At 40.6% G+C, this 22109-nt stretch overlaps 2 non-coding genes across 2 annotated transcripts; both read right to left on the bottom strand.

Moving 5' to 3' along the window:
* Positions 1–1966: 1966 nt before the first annotated feature.
* LOC112780578 (small nucleolar RNA R71) lies at positions 1967–2070 on the bottom strand. The gene has a single exon (XR_003191404.1). It is a non-coding gene; the product is annotated as a small nucleolar RNA R71 (small nucleolar RNA).
* A 19647-nt stretch (positions 2071–21717) lies between these two features.
* On the bottom strand, positions 21718–21825 carry LOC112780228 (small nucleolar RNA R71). The gene has a single exon (XR_003191080.1). It is a non-coding gene; the product is annotated as a small nucleolar RNA R71 (small nucleolar RNA).
* Positions 21826–22109: the final 284 nt, after the last annotated feature.

Below are 22109 nucleotides of genomic sequence, written 5' to 3'. Positions count from 1 at the left end.
AATCACTCTGAGCTTCAATGGATAAAGTGAGATGCCAAAACTGTTCAGAAGCAAAAAGCTACTAGTCCCGCTCATCTAATTAGGATCTGAGCTTCAATCAAAAACTCTGAGATATTATTGCTTCTCAACCTATTAGTCTTCTATTTTATTTGTCTAGTTGCTTGAGGACAAGCAACAGTTTAAGTTTGGTGTTGTGATGAGCGGATATTTTATACGCTTTTTGGGGATAATTTCATATAGTTTAGAGTATGTTTTAGTTAGTTTTTAGTCTATTTCTAGTAGTTTTTAGGAAAAATTTATATTTCTGGACTTTACTATGAGTTGTGTGTTTTTCTGTAATTTCAAGTATTTTTCTGGCTGAAATTGAACGAGCTGAGCAAAAATCTGATTCAGGCTGAAAAAGGACTGCTGATGCTGTTGGATTCTGACCTCCCTGCACTCAAAGTGGATTTTCTGGAGCTACAGAACTCGAAATGGCATGCTTCCAATTGCGTTGGAAAGTAGACATCCAGGGCTTTCCAGAAATATATAATAGTCCATACTTTGCACAAGGATAGATGACGTAAACTGGCGTTGAACGCCAGTTCTTTGCCCAATTCTGGCGTTCAGCGCCAGAAAAGGATCAAAAACTGGAGTTGAACGCCCAAACTGGCACAAAAACTGGCGTTCAACTCCACAAATGGCCTCTGCACATGGATTGCTTAAAGTCTCAGCCCCAGCACACACCAAGTGGGCCCCAGAAGTGGATCTCTGCATCATCCATCATAGTCCACTCATATTTTGTAACCCTAGGCTACTAGTTTAGTATTTAAACAACTTTTAGAGACTTATTTTGTATCTCATGACATTTCAGATCTAAACTTTGTATTTTCTGACGGCATGAGTCTCTAAACCCCATTGTTGGGGGTGAGGAGCTCTGCTGTGTCTCAATGAATTAATGCAAGTATTTCTGTTTTCCATTCAAACACGCTTGTTCCTATCTAAGATGTTCATTCGCGCTTAACTGTGATGAAGGTGATGATTCGTGACATTCATCACCTTCCTCAAACCATGAACGTGTGCCTGACAACCACCTCCGTTCTATATCCGATTGAATGAGTATCTCTTAGATTCCTTAATCAGAATCTCCGTGGTATAAGCTAGAACTGATGGCGGCATTCATGAGAATCCGGAAAGTCTAAACCTTGTCTGTGGTATTCCGAGTAGGATTCAAGGATTGAATGACTGTGACGAGCTTCAAACTCCTGAAGGCTGGGCGTTAGTGACAGACGCAAAAGGATAGTAAATTCTATTCCAACCGGATCGAGAACCAACCGGTGATTAGCCGTGCTGTGACAGAGCGCGTGAGCATATTTTTCACTGGAAGGATGGAAGGTAGCCATTGACAACGGTGATCCCCCAACACACAGCTTGCCATAGAAGGACGTGCGTGCGTGAATCAGAAGACAGAGGAAAGCAGAGATTCAGAAGACAAAGCATCTCCAAAACTCCAACATACTCTCCATTACTGCACAACAAGTAACTTTTATTTTATGCTCTACTGGTTATTCACAATTCAATTGACAAACATAATTGACTTCCTGACTAAGATTTACAAGATAACCATAGATTGCTTCAAACCAACAATCTCCGTGGGATTCGACCCTTACTCACGTAAGGTATTACTTGGACGACCCAGTGCACTTGCTGGTCAGTGGTACGCGTTGTGAAAAGTGTGATTCGCAATTTGTGCTATCACTCCCTCAGGAAGACTCAAATCAATTTATCTCTGATTTTCTGCGAATATGTGATACAGTGAAGACCAATGGAGTGAATCTTGAGGTATACAAACTCATGCTCTTCCCATTTGCTGTGAAGGATAGAGCAAAATTATGGTTAGATTCTCAACCCAAGGAGAGTCTGGATACTTGGGACAAGGTTGTCACTGAATTTCTGACTAAATTTTTTTCTACCTCAAAAGCTGACTAAGTTAAGGGTGGAGGTTCAGACTTTCAGACAGAAAGATGGTGAGACCCTTTATGAAGCTTGGAAGAGATTCAAGCTACTAACTAGGCAATGCCCTCCAGACATGTTCTCTAGATGGACTCAGCTGGATATCTTTTATGAGGGCTTATGTGAAATGTCCAAGATGCGCTTAGATAATTCTGCAGGTGGTTCTTTGCACATGAAGAAGACACCAGAGGAGACTATTGAGCTTATTGAGTTGGTTGCTAACAACCAATACTTATACTCCTCCAACAGGAATCCTTTGCACTCTGAGACCTCTCAGAAGAGAGGCGTGTTGGAAGTGGAAGCTGTTAATGCTCTTCTTACTCAGAACAAGCTTATGTCTCAGCAAATAAATCTACTTACTCAACAGTTGAGTGGAATGCAAGTTTCAGCTATCAACACTCATAATGAACCTCAAGAGGTCCCTTATTAGATGACAGGTAATTTTATGCAAAATTAGAATTATGATTATGCTCAATCTTCTTCTGAACATGTCAATTACATGGGAAGTGCTCCTAGACACACCAACAATGATCCATACTCAAAGACCTACAATCAGGGGTGGAGAAATCACCCAAATTTTGGGTGGAGAGAGCAACCTCAGAGGCCACAAAATTTTAATAATAATTGTCAGGGTGGTTTTCAACAGAATAATTTTAATAACCACCAGTTTCAGTCATCTCAGCAAGTAACTTCTCAACCCCAGCAGAACAAAGATTTAGAAGCAATATTGGCAAGTTTTAGACAGGAAACCAGAGCATCAATCAAGAACTTGGAGATTCAGATGGGTCAATTAGCCACAAAAGTTAATGAAATTGATCAAAGGACCACTAATAGCCTTCCTGGTAACACAATTCCAAATCCAAGAGAGGAATGCAAGGCTATCACTTTGATAAGTGGACAAGTGGCAAGTACAGAAGCATAAGTTAATGAGAAGCCGGTTGAAAAAGAAACTCCAGAGGAGAAGAAGGAAGAAGTGGAGCACGTCCCTCCAAAGCGTGCAGACAACCCATTCCCAGACTCTCTTGACACTTATCCTACATTGCCAAAGGCTCCCGAGTACAAGCCTAAAATGCCATATCCTCAGAGACTTCAAAAGGAGACCAAGGACAAGCAGTTTTCAAAGTTCTTGGAAGTCTTCAAAAAGTTGCAAATCAATATTCCTTTTGCTGAGGTTTTGGAGCAAATGCCTCTCTATGTCAAGTTTATGAAGGAGCTGTTGTCAAAGAAGAAACCTTTAAAGGGAGATGAGACAGTGGTCCTGAGTAAGGAATGTAGTTCCATTATTCAGAATCACTTGCCAAGGAAGATGCCAGATCTAGGGAGCTTTCAAATTCCATGCACCATTGGGGGCACTACCTTTGAGAAAGCTGTTCACACCTTGGGTCGAGCTATCCGACCCGGGATGTTCAGTAACAAAGCGACCGACCTCTTCAGGTCAGGCTATCCGACCTCTTCTCAAAAGAGGTCGGCCAAATTGACAGGAAAGCCCAGTAAAGGGCCCAAATAGAGGAACACGACCCAAATCCAAAGGCAGTCCAAGCCTATAGAGATAAGGGCGGTTCCCTTGAAAATAAGCTGACCTCAACTCAAAGATAAAAATAAGATAAGATAACTAACTTATCTTATCTGAAAAGGTCACTCCACACCATTATAAATACACTGGAGCACCCAGGTATAACTCATACTCTGATTCTACAATAAACCTGCTTAATACCCATGCTAACTTAAGCATCAGAGTCTCTTGCAGGTACCCCCACCCTCCGGTGACCACGGATCAGAAGTGAAGCCAGTCCAACAAGTTGGACACAACAGCTCCGGCCGTCACCAGCCAGCCGGACATGTCATCTTCGACGAGTACAGAAGATCTCATCCGAGATCGGCCTACAGTTTCAGGTAACCCTCGAAACATTGGCGCCGTTGCCGGGGAACCTGGAAGTCATCCCATCATTATGGCGGACGACCATGATAACGACCATGATTCGGATCTAGAGGATAGAACGCCGCACAAAAATACGGACGCTACACCAAAAGATACTCCGGAATCCAACGGAGACAAAAACTCATCACATCTGGGAGTAATAGAAGCGCTTCAAGATCGTCTAAAGCAACTTGAAAAAGAAAGCCAGCATCAATGAGAAGTTGGCAAGGATCTACAAAGAGAGGCAAGGCGACGTCGGAAATTGGAAGATAAACTCCTGCAACTTGAAGCCGATCTCAAAGCAAAGGCTACCCGGACCACCCCTGAGGATAATTCACGCAAAGATCAAGATCCATTCACTAAGGACATCATGAAAACTAAAATCCCTAAGGACTTCAAACTCCCAGACATGACTCTGTATGATGGCACTACAGATCCCAATCATCACCTCAGCAACTTCAGAAGCAGAATGTACCTCACCGACGCCTCGGACGCTGTTCGCTGCAAAGCTTTTCCAACGACCCTCACGAAGACAGCAATTAGATGGTTCGAAAATTTACCTCCCAAGTCCATCTCAAGCTTTGACGACCTAGCTAAAAAATTCCTGGCCAGATTCTCCATCCAAAAAGATAAGGCCAAACACGCCCCCAGTCTACTAGGAATCAGTCAAGGAGATCGGGAAAGTCTTTGCAACTACATGGAGAGATTTAACAAAACGTGCCTAGACATACAAAGCTTGCCAACAGAGGCTGCCATCATGGACCTCATCAATGGCCTACGAGACGGACCTTTCAGCCAATCTATATCTAAGAAATATCCCACAACTCTGGATGAGGTGCAGGAGCGAGCAGAAAAATATATCAACATGGAAGAAAACTCTCGGTTGGGAGAAACCTCAAAATTCGGATTCTTCTACCGAGACAAAGATAAAGAATCCAAAAAGAAAGAAGATCGACAAGAGGAAAAAATTAAAAAATATCATAATTACACCCCTCTTAGGGTATCCCTGGTAGATGTCTACAAAGAAGTTTGTCATATGGAAAAGATACCCCCAGCTCGACCACTCAAAGGTAAAAGAGGAGGAGGAAATCGGAACGAATACTGTGAATATCACCGAATCCGAGGGCATTCCACCAACGAATGCTTCAACTTAAAAAACATCATAGAAAAATTAGTAAGAGAAGGAAAACTAGATCGGTTTCTGGCCACCCGAGATGATGATCAAAGAAAGAGAAGAAGGGATGAAGATGTCGGACGAATTGAGCGATCACCTCGTATGCCAGAAAGACATGTCCATATGATACACGGAGGATTTGCAGGAGGAGGAATCTCCAAATCATCCGACAAAAGACATCTCAAAGAAGAATACCATGTTGAAGGAAAGGAGGAAGCTCCCGACATCCCTGCAATCACATTCACCAAAGAAGATGCATCCGGTATCATCTCAGGACACGACGACCTCATGGTCATCACCATCATACTGGGAAATGCCAATCTCCACCGCACATTAATAGACCAAGGGAGCTCCGCCGACATCTTATTCAAAACTGCCTTCGACAAGCTCGGCTTAGAAGAAAAGGAGCTTAGAGCATACCCTAACAGCCTGTTCAGACTGGGAGATACCCCAGTACAACCGCTGGGATACGTGTCACTACATACAACCTTCGGAAAAGGGAACCAATCCAAAATGCTCAAGATAGACTACATCGTGGTCGACGTGAGTTCAGCCTACAATGCCCTAATAGGTCAGACAACACTAAATCAACTCGGCGCAATAGTCTCAACTCCACATCTATGCATGAAATTCCCAACTACAGAAGGGATAGCTACAATAAAAGCAGATCAAAAGATGGCACGCTGCTGTTATAACAAAAGTCTAAACCTCAGAGGCAGAGGAGAAGAGTTCCATACAATTGAGCTCGGTGGAGTTTAGAGACGTGAAGAACTATGTCCACAACCCGAAGGAGAAATAGAGAAAGTTCAGATCGGGGATACCTCGGACAAAACAACTAATATTGGCATGATTCTGAAGGGAGACACAAAAGAATTACTAGTACAGTTCTTACGAGATAATGTCGATCTCTTCGCATAGAAACCTGCAGACATGCCAGACATAGACTCCAAGCTAATGAGCCATAAGTTGGCGGTCTATCCAGGATCTCGGTCGGTATAGTAGAGACGAAGAAAACTTAGGCCAGAACGATCCCAAGCTGTGGAAGAACGGGTACAAGCACTACTAGAGGCAGGATTCATAAGAGAAGTCAAGTACCCACTATGGCTAGCTAACGTCGTCTTGGTGAAAAAATCAAATGGAAAATGGTGAATGTGCACCGACTACACCGATCTCAACAAAGCCTACCCAAAAGATCCTTATCCACTCCCAAGTATCGACACTCTGGTAGATGCTTCATCCGGATATAGATACCTCTCGTTTATGGATGCATATTCCGGATACAACCAAATCTCCATGTATCCACCAGATCAAGAGAATACCTCGTTTTTGAAGCTAAAAGCAAATTACTGCTACATTGTAATGCCTTTCGGTCTCAAGAATGCGGGAGCTACGTATCAAAGGCTAATGAATAAAGTCTTTTCAGATCATATTGGAAAAATCATTGAAGTCTACGTGGACGACATGTTAATAAAGACACAAAGTGAAGAGACATTATTATCCGACCTGGCCCAAGTGTTCGACACCATAAGGAAGCATGACATGCGCCTCAATCCCGCAAAATGCACTTTTGCAGTGGAAGCAGGCAAGTTCTTGGGTTTTATGCTCACACAAAGAGGAATTGAGGCAAATCCGGATAAATGCCAGGCCATACTCAATATGAAGAGCCTAACCTGTATCAAAGAAGTACAACAACTCAACGGGAGGTTGGCAGCCTTGTCCAGGTTCCTAGCGGGATTAGCAATAAGATCCCTTCCTTTCTATGCCGCTCTAAGGAAAGGAAAGAACTTCGAATGGACAATGGAATGCAAGCAAGCCTTCCAAGATTTCAAAAGTTTCCTGGGGCGACCACTTATCCTAACTCGACCACGAAAGGAAGAACCACTCGTATTGTACCTTGCGGTAGGAAGTCAGGCAGTAGCCTCAACACTAGTTCGAGAGGACGACAAAGGGCAACAACCTGTATACTTCATTAGTAAAGCGCTGCAGTGATCCGAGTTGAACTACCAAAAAATAGAAAAGTTTGCCTATGCTCTCATACTGACATCTCGACGACTACGCCCGTACTTCCAGGCTCACACCATTAAGGTCCGGACCGACCAGCCCATAAAAGGGATACTGCAGAATACAGATCTAGCAGACAGAATTTTACAATGGGCAGTTGAATTATCCAAGTTTGACCTCCAATATGAAGCTCGGACAGCCATCAAATCACAATACTTGGCTGACTTCATTGTAGAAATCACAGATACCCTGGAAACCCCCACAGAATGGAATCTCTACGTGGACGGGTCTTTAAATAAGACTAGAAGCGGTGCAGGTGTGATAATAGAAAGCAACCAAGGAACCCAAGTTGAGCTTTCCCTCAAATTTGGGTTCCTGGCCTCAAATAACCAGGTAGAATATGAAGCATTACTAGCTGGTTTGAAGCTGGCTAAGGAGGTTGGAGCTCAAAAACTCAACATCTTCAGCGACTCACAAGTAGTCACCTCACATATAACAGGGAGTTACCAAGCCAAAGATCCCACCATGAAAAAGTATTTGGATATAACCAAGGAACAACTCGGACAACTCGGGGAATATAAGACTTGCCACATACCCTACGAACAAAATACCCAAGTTGATACACTCTCAAAGCTAGCCAGCACCAAACCAGGGGGCAACAATAGAAGCCTCATCCAGGAAATGCTACAGAATCCGTCAATCTCGGAAGCAGAAAAAGTCCTAGCTATAACAAGTGAGGATCAAGGATGGATGACCCCCATAATTAATTACCTCAAAAAAGAAACACTCTCCACAAATAAGAAGGAAGCAAAGAGGTTAAAATGGGAGGCTCAGTACTATACCATCATAAACAACACCCTATACAAAAGAGGGATTTCAATACCATTGTTAAAATGTGTGCCGACCTCTAACACAAGGGAAGTTTTAGAGGAAGTACACAGCGGCATTTGTGGCAATCATCTCGGGGCACAAGCTCTCACAAAAAAGGTACTTCGGGCGGGATTTTACTGGCCAACTCTACAAAAGAAAGCTACAGAATTTGTAAAGACATGTCCCCCATGCCAGAAACATGCCAACTTTCACATCGCCCCACCAGAAGAGCTCATCAGCGTAACTTCGCCTTGGCCATTTGCAAAATGGGGACTCGATCTTCTCGGACCCTTTCCCCAGGGATCAGGACAAGTTAAATTCCTCATAGTCAAAGTAGACTATTTCACAAAGTGGATCGAGGCAGAGCCCCTAGCCAATGCGACTGCTCAAAGAAGCCGGAAATTCCTATATAGGAATATTGTCACGAGGTTCGGGGTTCCATACTCCATCACCACAGACAATGACACTCAATTCACAGATGCAGGCTTTTGGAAATTAGTAGCCAACTTGAACATAAAGCACCAGTTCACCTCCGTCGAACATCCTCAAGCCAATGGGCAAGCCGAAGCTGCCAACAAAGTCATATTGGCTGGGTTGAAACGGAGACTGCAAGATGCAAAGGGAGCTTGGGCTGAAGAACTTCCACAGGTCCTATGGGCATATCGAACTACGCCACATTCCACTACAAATGAATCACCGTTTCGATTAGCGTACGGAGTGGAGGCAATAATCCCAGTAGAGGTCGAGGAAGGGTCACCTAGAGTAGTCCACTACAATGAAGAAGCCAACCCTCAACTTCAAAGAGAAGAACTTGACCTACTTCCGGAAATTCAAGAAAGAGCTCGGATAAGGGACGAAGCGCTAAAGCGCCGAATGGCTTCAAGATATAATCAAAAGGTAGTGCCAAGAGGTTTCGCGGAGAATGATCTCATCATAATCCGAAATGATATTGGAACAACTCGACCCAGAGAAGGAAAGTTGGCAGCAAACTGGAAAGGACCCTACCGAGTCATAGAAGTACTTGGGAAGGGCTACTACAGACTGTCCGAACTCGATGGACGAGAGCTTCCCAGATCGTGGCACGCCTGCAACCTAAGAAGGTACTATAGCTAGAGAAGGTAAAAGATCTCATCATAGGATGCACTCTTTTTCCTGAAAAGGTTTTTTAATGAGGCACCAAGTTGAGATCCAGATATTATCCGACTTAAAAGGATGAAAAACTCCAACATGTATATATTTGCACTCTCTTTTGAATAAAATATATTTTAGATATTCTACAAATTCTCAAGACGCATTAATCTGACGCATTCATCGTCCGATTATAAAGTAACAGATCAGCAGAAAGTGAAAAATAGATTCACTGCACGATCACGATAAAAGACCAATAAAGATGAAAACGTGATTCATCTAAAGGTTGACCAAAGAAAGATAGAAACCACCTTCTACAAATTGGCAAAGATGAACACAGAATAATGCAAGAAGTTATCAAAAGTGATCTGAGAAAAGAACCTGACGAGGTCTTATGGATTGCTAAATAATAACTTAAAGACTGGCCGACGTTGAGAAGTCAGACCAAGTCAATCCAAGTTATCAGCGAATCCCTGGAAAGAGCTCTGGCCAACCCTATAAAAGAGGAATTGCTATAACTTAGAAGAGATCGACATGACGAAGTCGGTCTCCTACGAAAAACAAGTTATAAAAGTAATCCCTGAAAAAGACCTGACAAAGGTCCAAGAAAGAGGATTACAAAATAACTTAGAAGAGATCGACATAAAGAAGTCGGTCTCCTACAACAAACAAGTTATAAAAGTAATCCCTGAAAGAGACCTGACAAAGGTCCAAGAAAGAGGATTACAAAATAACTTAGAAGAGATCGACATAAAGAAGTCGGTCTCCTACAACAAACAAGTTATAAAAGTAATTCCTGAAAGAGACCTGACAAAGGTCCAAGAAAGAGGATTACAAAATAACTTAGAAGAGATCGACATAAAGAAGTCGGTCTCCTACAACAAACAAGTTATAAAAGTAATCCCTGAAAGAGACCTGACAAAGGTCCAAAAAAGAGGATTACAAAAATAACTTAGAAAAGGACGACGCAAAGAAGTCGGTCTCCTACAACAGACAAGTTATAAAAGTAGTCCCTGAAAGAGACCTGACAAAGGTCCAAAAAAGAGGACTACAAAAATAATTGGAAAGAGGACCAACGTAAAGAAATCGGTTATAGATTGCCAGAAATAAATACAAGTAAGAGCCAGAAAACTGAAACACAAGTTGGATCCACACATCCGCAAAGGATCCAAGTTACAAGCAATAAGTACAAAGCAATCCAAAGAGGACGAGCAGCAAGGCTTCGGCATTCTCAAAACCCAGAAAGGTGCCAAAAACAAGTGCAAACAAGCATGATACAAAATGCAATATTATAAACAAGCTTCAAGATCAGGCCCAAAGCTTGAAAGCTACTTGTTGTTTTTTCAAAACAAAAAGTTGCTAAATAAGCAACCAAAAGGAGTATCAACAGTCAGCAAAATATTCAAATTACAGAAATAAAGAGTTTAAAAAGCCCACAAGTTGGGCTATCTACACAAACATCCAAGAAAACTTAGTTAAGATCGGGAGCCTTCTCGGTAGCATCAGTCTGGGGTGAAGGAGGGCGAGTTTGGAGAGGCACTACATCCATCGTACCGTCGTCCCTATTCAGAATTTGACAATTAGGATCTAATTCTGGACGAGCAATCCCAGCAGGAGGAGCTATAGAGGTCGAAACTTTAGCAGCAGGCACAGAGGGAGGTTCGACATCATCATCATCTTGGTCGTCGGGAACAATCTTACCATCCCTCACTATATTGTCCAAGCTAAAAAGAGTAAGATCAACCTCAGGAGCGAGAACTTGAACCTGCTCCTTCAAATTATCATAAGCAGCGTTTACACTGCCGACAAGGTGACCTTGGAGCTTGGAATAGTCAACTCGGGCAGACTCCAACTCCTCCCTCAGACGTATCACCTCCTGATAAGACGTGACATAACTATCTTTATGCCTCAACGTAGTGTCCTCGGCCAATATCACAGAAGCCGCCAGAGCAAGAGAACTAGCCTTTTCGTTCTCCAGATCCTTCTCCAGTTTGGCTACTTTCACCTCAAGCTCCTCTTTTAAGCCCTTCATCCGGTCGAATTCCTATTTTGCCTCCTCCATGAAGGCTTTGGTGGCATGGAGAGGAAGATTTTGAGCAGTTCGGTACAAGGCAGCTCCCATATGTGCCATTTTTACACTACTCCGAGTTATAAAGTCCAAATGACGAAGAAGTGATACATCATCCATAGGAAGGACACCGTATGAACCGATCTGCTGATCTACAAACTCGACTGCGTCAAAATCAGGGGCATCAAGGTTGAAAGGCTCAATTGTTTTTTGTTTCTTGTTGGGAGGAGCACCAGAAGTTGCAGCGAAAGACTGCGGAGGCTCGGCCAGGCGAACCCTAGGAGTGGGAATTAGCCTCCTCGGGCCAGGAGAACTCGGCACAGGCGGCTTCACCGGAACTTGGGAAGATCCCTCTCTCGCCACCTTGGCCGAGATATTTTGAGCAGTTGCAGCCTTCTTTGCTTTCTTGTAGGCCTTCATAGAATCGTTATTTTTCGACATCTCTGAAAATACAGAATCGACCACAGCAATGGGTTAGAATCACAAAAAGAAGAAGTAAAACTAAAAAGCAAGTATATAAACAAGTCGGACATTACCTAAAACAGTTCGAACCAAAGACGGGTCACTCAAAAACTTTTTTGTATCAAGATGGGGTGGTTTCCCCCATAAATCTTCAAGAACAACTACAAAAGCTCGTTCAACCTCGTCAAGCATCTCCCAGGTATAGCGAGACATTCTCACATTCTTTTGCCATTATAGAGGAAAGGCAGGCTCATCATTTTCATCAAGAAAAAAGGGGCGGGCCCCCTTAACAGCACGGACTCAGAAGAAATAATTCTTAAAATCTTTAAAAGACTCATCATACATGGCAAAAACTTTATGCCCTTGGGCCGACCTGAAAGAAACCCAGGAAGCTTTCTTTTTGGAAGACCCTCCGGGCTTGGCAGAAACAAAAAGATAGAGGAAAAGAGTCTGAGAAGGTGTTATGCCTAACTCTTGGCAAAGCAGCTGAAAAATCTTGATAAAACCCCAGGAATTCGGATGAAGCTGGGATGGGGCAATATTACAAGACCACAACAAATCGGTTTCGAAAGCAGTAAAAGGAAAGGTAATGTCCAACTGACTGAAGAAATATTCATAGGCATAGAAAAAAGGGACGCTCTCCCTCGACCGAAGTAGGAAAACAAACCCTCTCATCAGAATCAGGCGCTACAAGCTCATAATCCCTCTCCCGGGCGCTGCTACCACAAATCCTATGACGTTTCCTCAGGTCTACACAAAAATCAGCGTCCACCACAGAGACACACATCAAGACAAGGGAGTCCAGCCAATCAGACATCCCTTCGGGAACTTTAGAAGACATCTCTACAATGTTATTACGAGAAGACATGAGGCCAACTAATCCAACAATAAGAAAAGAAGATGGGATTACGAAAAAACATCTCGGACGAGGGGCAAAATAACTCGACTAGAAGAACAAAAAGGAAAACCCCAAGACTCAAACCAAAGTCCTGGGGCATCCTTTGGAGGCAGTAACAAAGCAAGGTTTCAGGAAAATCCACAACTTACGTCCCGGCATCTCTCAAACAAGAAAAGAAGATTTCAAACAGCAAATATTTTCATAGGAGAAAGATAAAACATAAAAAGTCATCAAAGCCACTATCTTTTTACAGTCTATCAGCAAAAAGCGTCGCCAACATCAAACATGCCAAGCGGAAATCATCAAAGGCGCAACCTTTTTCAGAATCAAACAAAACCATCATCAAAACAGAAAACGGTGATAACATGCAAAAGCCCTAAAAGCATCAAACAACAGGAAAGGCGAAAAGGATCATGCAAAAGACGAAGAAACTCCCAGAACACACATTACAACAGCAATCAGGCGCGGCAGAAGCAGAAAGATCCAAACTTTCTCCAAAAGCAAAACTTTCTCAATATCATACAAGAAAATGACGTGGAAAAGGGAAAGGAAGAAACACCAACCTGAACAAAGAAAGAAGCTTCGAAGGAGATTGAAGAAGAAAAAATGGAATCACCCAGAATCGCCAAAATGATGCTGCAACGCGAGAAAAGCAAAATACAGGCGAAAACAAAAGTGAGAAAGTAAAGGGAGAAGTTACAAAGAAAGACAAAGAAGAGAAACCATTTTTTAATTGCAAAAATTTAAAATAAAGCCAAGGGAAACGGGGTAATTCATACCAATTAATGAAGGTATTAAACCCTCGCACGTTCCCAAGAACAAAGAGCTAATATAAAAGCGCGCGCTCTTAGAGGAAGGCGTTCCACATTCAAAAGAGGTTCTACAAAGAAAGGAATCGACAAAATGCTTGAGTTCGGCTTCACTAGAGAAAGATCGAAGTCAAGGACTCGACCTCAAGCAGAAGACCGAGCTCAAGCAGGGGCACTGTTCACACCCTGGGTCGAGCTATCAGACCCGGGATGTTCAGTAACAAAGCGACCGACCTCTTCAGGTCAGGCTATCCGACCTCTTTTCAAAAGAGGTCGGCCAAATCGACAGGAAAGCCCAGTAAAGGTCCTAAATAGAGGAACACGACCCAAATCCAAATGCAGTCCAAGCCTATAGAGATAAGGGCGGTTCCCTTGAAGATAAGCTGACCTCAACTCAAAGATAAAGATAAGATAAGATAACTAACTTATCTTATCTAAAAAGGTCACTCCACACCATTATAAATACACTGGAGCACCGAGGTATAACTCATACTCTGATTCTACAATAAACCTGCTTAATACCCGTGCTAACTTAAGCATCGGAGTCTCTTGCAGGTATCCCCCACCCTCCGGTGACCACGGATCAGAAGTGAAGCCAGTCTAACAAGTCGGACACAACAGCTTCGGCCGTCACCAGCCAGCCGGACACGTCATCTCCGACCAGTACAGAAGATATCATCCGAGATCGGCCTACAGTTTCAGGTAACCCTCGGAACAAAAGCGTTATGTGATCTGGGAGTAAGCATAAATCTAATGCCCTATCTGTGATGAAGAACTTGAAAATCCAAGAGGCACAACCCACAAGGATAGCATTACAAATGGCAGACAAATCTCTAAAGCCTGTATATAGATTAGTGGAGAATATCTTGGTCAAAGTGAGTAAGTTCTTCCTCCCAGCAGATTTTGTGATTCTTGACACAGGGGAGGATGAGAATGCCTCTATAATTCTAGGAAGGCCATTCCTAGCCACAGGAAGAGCTCTAATTGATGTGGAAGAAGGCGAATTAGTGCTTAGAGTTCATAATGAGCAACTGGTCTTTCATGTCTTCAAAGATATACATTCAGAAGGTGAAGAAGAGAGGTGCATGCAAACTGAGCTTATTGATCCAAACTTTCAAGAACCCCTTGATGACGGACAGCAGAATATGCAGCTCAAACCTCCTTTGGTGACAATCAATAAAATTCCTCCTGTCATCATACCTAAGTTTGGTGTCAAGAATGCATCATCCACCAAGGAGGAGGTTCCCAAAAAGAAGAAAATACCCAGGGGATAGAGAAACAAAAAGATCCCCACTGAAGGTTTCTCCCCAGGAATGAAGGTGGTGTTGACTAGCAATCCAGTGTGGACTTATACAGTAAATAGAATCCTCTCTTTGGAGCATATTGAGCTACCTTATGGAGACATAGGAAGGAAGTTTAAGGTGAGGGGTGAAGAACTGAGCCCCTATGATCTTCCTCCTTAGAGGAGCTGACCGCAAGCTAGTGACGTTAAAGAAGCGCTTGTCAGGAGGCAACCCGATGTTTTCATATCCTTTAGTTTGATTTTTGTTGGTTTAATTTTGTTATTTATTTGGTTTTTATTGAGTTTTTTTTTGTTTTTCCTTGTTTTACGTATGTTTGGATCATGCAGAATTATTGAAAAAGAAACAGGTTCCTAATATAGAGTTACGGACGCGCAGCAGAGAATTTGTCGCTCCAGGGTCTGTGCCTAACTTGAGAATTCTCAAGTTAAGTGCCACATACTATGCGCAGCATTCAATTTTTATCTGGAGGGTCTGCGCCTAACTTGAGAATTTTTAAGTTAGGCGCCATATGTTTCATATGAAGGAGCAAAATTCTCTGGATGGTCTGCACCTAACTTGAGATTTTTCAAGTTAAGCGCAAGGTATGAAGACTCAAGGCAAGTTAGGCGCAAGGGAAATCAAGTTAGGCGCAATGGATGCTAGTCCGCTCGGGAGGCTTCAAGTAAGGTGTAGCAAGAAAGGGCGTGACACCAAGTTAGGTGCAAGGCCTTGATTATTGATTCAAGTTAGGCGCCCCTTTGGTTAAAGCATTCAAGTAAGGCGCTGAGTGTAGCTTCCTGCCTCAAGTTAGGCGCAGCCTAACTCCCAAAGTCCCCACCCCACCTTATTGCCCACCAAATCTAAACCAAATCTGGTCCCTACTCCTATCAAAAACCATTCCAATCACCCCAGATCCTCTCCTGATATATATATTATAACGTATATAATCTGCCCCCTTCCCCTTATATATACAGATATACTTCCCCCCTTTATATATATATATAAAACAACACAAAACAAAACAAAAAAACAAAAACATAAGTTTTAATTTTTATCTATCTTGCCCTTTTATCATTGTATTCTTCTTTTGCAACAATATTTTCTTTTACTCCTTCGTACGTCTTTTTATGTCCCTCCCTATTTTCAATTTTTCTTTGCTTGAGGATAAGCAAACTTTTAAGTTTGGTGTTGTCGCTTCGCTTGTGGATTTTCTGTTTGTTTTAATGGCACCAAAGGGAGATGAATCATCTTCACGAAGGAGCACGGCCTGAAGAATAAGACGGCCACTAGAATAACTGAGGTGGTTGAGTTCCTTTCATTCTATATTTTCTTCCGTTCTTATTATGTTATATTCATGTTTTCTGCTGTTTTACTTGAATGTCTGCATGATCCTTTGTTATTTCAATTCCTAGTTTCTAGTTTATTTTGCTATTTTTATTCTGTTATTTGTTTTTAATTCTGAAAAGTGTCTCATGTATTACTTACTGAGTTGGAATCCAAAAGAAAAAGAAGAAAAAGATGTATTGCATGAGAAATAGAGTTTATAACAAAGAATAGTCTGATTTACTTAAATGTGGTGGTGTTCTCCGTGATTCTAAATGTATGACATGAACCGTGCATGTTTGAATTTGAATCAAGGAATGTTAATGTATAAGGAAAAAGAATTTAGAGAACTATTATGAATTTTCTGAATTTAGTGAAAGTTGATCCTTGAAGCAAACGAAACAGCAAAGAAAAGGATATAAAAGCAAGGTCCAAGGCTCTGAGCATCAATGACTAGGGAGGTCAGACATGATTAAAAGCTCAAAGAGTTGTTTTCCTAGTCATATACTTGTGGTGTTCTTGTGTCAAGTAATCCTTGAGATAAAACATTTAGAGTCGAGATCAATTGTAATTAGCAGAGTATGCCAAAGGCTTTGAGCACCACTGTCTGGGAGTAGCTGAAAAAAAATTAGAACTTCAAAAGGGTTTCCCAGTTAAGTGCTTGTGATGTTCTTGTGTCAATTAACCCTTGATACAGAACATTTAAAGTCACAGCTAGGCTCAAGGTGCAAAGCACCAGTTAGTTGAGAATTTAAGGATATATGATGTGTTCAAGGATTAAATTGAAGTATAAAGATCAGAGAATTCATAATATGATCCAGATTCTAATTCCGAATGACATTGACATTCCTCTGATTCAAAGGAAAGTGAGATGCCAAAACTGTTCAGAATTGCAATAGATAAATCCCACTTTAAGAAGAGACAACATGACTGAACTCTCACTTCTCATGCAAATTAACATCTTAATCATGTATTGGTTTTGGTTGCTTGAGGACAAGCAACAATTCAAGTTTGGTGTTGTGATGCGTGAGCATCTTTACTATCTTTTCCTAGTGAATTTGCATTCAATTTGTCGAGTTTAATCAAGAATTAATTATCTTTTAGCCACTATAGATGCTACTTTGAATTGTGTGCAATTCTATTTATTTTAGGTAACATTTGGCTAGATTTGATGGAGTTTTCGTAGAGAAAGAGAAGAAGGCGAATGCTGCTATCAACCCTGACCTCTCTGTACTCAAACCTGAATAACTCGAGCTACAAAGGTATGATGGATATGACTTTAGTGGCGTTGGAAAGCTAACTTCTAGAGCTTTCCAACGATATATAATAGTCCATACTTCTCTTCCACCAGTTTTGCCAAGGCTGCGCCTAACTTGAGATTTCACAAGTTAGGCACAAGACACAACGAAAGCACGCCACATTGATTTTGCTTCACTCAAGTAAGGCACAACAATTCTCCAAGTAAGGTGCAGCCACCAAGCCCAGCATGCCATTCCTCACTGCATCCCTTAAGTAAGGCGCAGCTCCATTGGTGCACGAAATTGTGATTACACTTTTCACAACTCCGCACAACTAACCAGCAAGTGCACTAGGTCGTCCAAGTAATACCTTATGTGAGTAAGGTTCGATCCCACGGAGATTGTTGGCTTGAAGCAAGCTATGGTTATTTTGTAAATCTTAGTCAGGAGATTAATGATAAGAGTGGTTATTGATGAGCGGATAATTTATACGCTTTTTGGCATTGTTTTTAGTAGAATCTAGTTACTTTTAGGGATGTTTTTATTAGTTTTTATGTTAAATTCACATTTCTGGACTTTACTATGAGTTTGTGTGTTTTTCTGTGATTTTAGGTATTTTCTGGCTGAAATTGAGGGACTTGAGCAAAAATCAAATTCAGAGGTTGAAGAAGGACTGCTGATGCTGTTGGATTCTGACCTCTCTGCACTCAAAGTGAATTTTCTGAAGCTACAGAACTCAAAATGGCGCGCTTCTAATTGCGTTGGAAAGTAGACATCCAGGGCTTTCCAGCAATATATAATAGTCTATACTTTGGCCGAGTTAAGATGATGCAGAAGGGTGTTTAACGCCAGTTCTACGCCAGAAACACATCACAAACCAGAGTTGAACGCCAGAAACACGTTACAACCTGGCGTTCAACTCCAGAAAGAGCCTCTGCATGTGTAACATTCAAGCTCAGCCCAAGCACACACCAAGTGGGCCCCGGAAGTGGATTTATACATCAATTACTTATCTCTGTAAACCCTAGTAACTAGTTTAGTATAAATAGGACTTTTTACTATTGTATTAGACATCTTATGATTTTTAGTTCATCTTTGGATCATATTGATCACGTTTTGGGGGCTGGCCTCTCGGCCATGCCTGAACCTTTCACTTATGTATTTTCAAACGGTAGAGTTTCTGCACTCCATAGATTAAGGTGTGGAGCTCTGCTGTTCCTCATGAATTAATGCAAAGTACTACTGTTTTTCTATTCAATTCAACTTATTCCGCTTCTAAGATATTCATTTGTACTTCAACATGAATGTGATGAACGTGACAATCATCATCATTCCCCCACGAACGCGTGCCTGACAACCACTTCCGTTCCACCTTAGATCGGATGATTATCTCTTGGATCTCTTAATCAGAATCTTCGTGGTATAAGCTAGATTGATGGCGGCATTCATGAGAATCCGGAAAGTCTAAACCTTGTCTGTGATATTCCGAGTAGGATTCTGGGATTGAATGACTGTGACGAACTTCAAATTCGCGAGTGCTGGGCATAGTGACAGACGCAAAAGGAGGGTGAATCCTATTCCAGTATGATCGAGAACCTCAGATGATTAGCCGTGCCATGACAAAGCATTTGGACCATTTTCACAAGAGGATAGGATGCAGCCATTGACCACGGTGATGCCTCCAGATGATTAGCCATGCAGTGACAGCGCATCAGACCATTTTCACAGAGAGAATGAAAAGTAGCCATTGACAATGGTGATGTCCTTACATAAAGCCAGCCATGGAAAGGAGTAGGATGGACTGGATGAAGACAGCAGGAAAGCAGAGGTTCAGAGGAACGAAAGCATCTCTATATGTTTATCTGAAATTCTCACCAATGATATACATAAGTATTTCTATCTTTATTCTCTGTTTATTTATTATTATTTTCGAAAACTCCATAACCATTTGATATCCGCTTGACTGAGATCTACAAGATGACCATAGCTTGCTTCATACCAACAATCTCCGTGGGATCGACCCTTACTCACGTAAGGTTTATTACTTGGACGACCCAATGCACTTGCTAGTTAGTTGTATCGAAGTTGTGAATGAAAAACGATTTATTAAGACGTGCGTACAGAGTTTTTGGCACCGTTGCTTGAGATCACAATTTCGTGCACCAAGTTTTTGGCGCCGTTGCCGGGGATTGTTCGAGTTTGGACAAATGACGGTTCATCGTGTTGCTCAGATTAGGTAATTTTCTTTTTGTTTTATTTTCAAAAAAAAAAATTTTTCAAAAAAAAATTTTTTTTCAAAAATCTTTCAAAAATTTCTGATCTGTTTTCGAAAATTATTCTAAAATTTTTTAAGAATGAATTCTAGTGTTTCATGAAGCATGTTGAAGCCTGACTGGCTGTAAAGCCATGTCTAAATTCATTTGGATTGGGGCTTACCCAACATTATCAAGAGCAATCTAGTTGTTGCTAATCCACCTGCTGCTGTTCCAGATCCAAAAGATTTACATGCTAAAGCTTGACTGACTATTAAGCCATGTCTAACCCTCAGAATGGAGCTTTAGAATAAGAGTGCAAGATTCTTGGAATTCATATTAAAAATTTTGGAATCCTTATTTTTGTTTTTCACACTAATTTTCAAAAATTATAAAATAAAAATATAAAAAAATCACAAAATCATAAAAAAAATCAAAATTTTTTTGTGTTTCTTGTTTGAGTCTTGAGTCAATTTCAAGTTTGGTGTCAATTGCATTTTTTCTAAAAATTCTCTGCATTTTTCGAAAATTCATGCATTCATAGTGTTCTTCATGATCTTCAAGTTGTTCTTGATAAAACTTCTTGATTGATCTTCATATTATATTGTTTTGTGTTGTATGGTGTTTTTCATATGCATTCTTGAATTCTTAGTGTCTAAGCATTAAAGATTTCTAAGTTTGGTGTCTTGCATGTTTTCTTTGCATAAAAAAATTTTTCAAAAATAAGTTCTTGGTGTTCATCTTGATCTCCAAAGTGTTCTTGGTGTTCATCTTGACATTCATAGCATTCTTGCATGCATTCATTGTTTTGATCCAAAATTTTCATGCATTGAGTCTTTTTCATGTTTTTCTCTCTCATCATTAAAAATTCAAAAATCAAAAAAATATCTTTCCCTTTTTTCACTCATAAATTTCGAAAATTTGAGTTGACTTTTTCAAAACTTTTTAAAACTTAGTTGTTTCTTATGAGTCAAATCAAATTTTCAATTTAAAAAAATCTTATCTTTTTCAAAATCTTTTTCAAAAATCAAATCTTTTTCATTTTTCTTAGTTATTTTCGAAAATTTTAAAAATATTTTTCAAAAATCTTTTTCTTATCTTTATCACATAATTTTCGAAAATAACATCATCAATTAATGTTTTGATTAAAAATTTTCAAGCTTGTTACTTGCTTGTTAAGAAAGATTCAAACTTTAAGTTCTAGAATCATATCTTGTGATTTCTTGTGAATCAAGTCATTAATTGTGATTTTAAAAATCAAATCTTTTTCAAAACTAATTTTAATCATATCTTTTCAAAAATATCTTTTTATCTTACCTTTTTCAAAATCATATATTTTTCAAAAATTTGATTTTAAAATATCTTTTCTAACTTCTTATCTTCTTATCTTTTCAAAATTGATTTTCAAATTTGTTTCAACTAACTAACTAAATTTTTCGAAAATATCTTCCCTTTTTTTCAAAAATTCTTTTTAATTAACTAATTGTTTCAAATTTTAATTTTAATTTTCAAAAATCACTAACCATTTTTCAAAAATAATTTTCGAAATTCCTCTTTCTCTCTCATCTCCTTCTATTTATTTATTCATCTACTAACACTTCTCTCCCATCCAAAAATTCAAAGACTACCTCCCTCTCTGTGTTCGAGTTTTTTTTTCTTCCCTTCTTTACATTACATTCTTTTCTTCTTCTACTCACACAGGGGAACCTCTATACCTGGGTAAAAAGGATCCCTATTATTATTATTTTTCTGTTCCCTCTTTTTCATATGAGCAGGAGCAAGGACAAGAATATTTTTGTTGAAGCAGATCCAGAACCTGAAAGGACTCTGAAGAGGAAACTAAGAGAAGCTAAATTACAACAATCCAGCAAGCACCTCTCAGAAATTTTCGAACAAAAAGAGGAGATGGCAGCCGAAAATAATAATAATGCAAGGAGGATGCTTGGTGACTTTACTGCACCTGATTCCAATTTACATGGAAGAAGCATCTCCATCCCTACCATTGGAGCAAACAATTTTGAGCTGAAACCTCAATTAGTTTCTCTGATGCAGCAGAACTGCAAGTTTCATGGACTTCCATATGAAGATCCTTTTCAGTTCTTAACTGAATTTTTGCAGATCTGTGATACTGTTAAGACTAATGGAGTAGATCCTGAAGTCTACAGGCTCATGCTTTTCCCGTTTGCTGTAAGAGACAGAGCTAGAATATGGTTGGACTCTCAACCTAAGGATAGCCTGAACTCTTGGGATAAGCTGGTCAAGGCTTTCTTAGCCAAGTTCTTTCCTCCTCAAAAGCTGAGTAAGCTTAGAGTGGATGTTCAAACCTTCAGATAGAAAGAAGGTGAATCCCTCTATGAAGCTTGGGAGAGATACAAGGAACTGACCAAAAAGTGTCCTTCTGACATGCTTTCAGAATGGACCATCCTGGATATATTCTATGATGGTCTGTCTGAATTAGCTAAGATGTCATTGGATACTTCTGTAGGTGGATCCATTCACCTAAAGAAAACTCCTGCAAAAGCTCAAGAACTCATTGACATGGTTGCTAACAACCAGTTCATGTACACTTCTGAGAGAAATCCTGTGAGTAATGGGACGCCTCAGAAGAAGGGAATTCTTGAAATTGATACTCTGAATGCCATATTGGCTCAGAATAAAATATTGACTCAGCAAGTCAATATGATTTCTCAGAG

Source organism: Arachis hypogaea, chromosome 19 (assembly GCF_003086295.3).
Source record: "Arachis hypogaea cultivar Tifrunner chromosome 19, arahy.Tifrunner.gnm2.J5K5, whole genome shotgun sequence".
NCBI lineage: Eukaryota > Viridiplantae > Streptophyta > Magnoliopsida > Fabales > Fabaceae > Arachis > Arachis hypogaea.
This window is presented reverse-complemented; position numbering and strand designations above follow the sequence as displayed.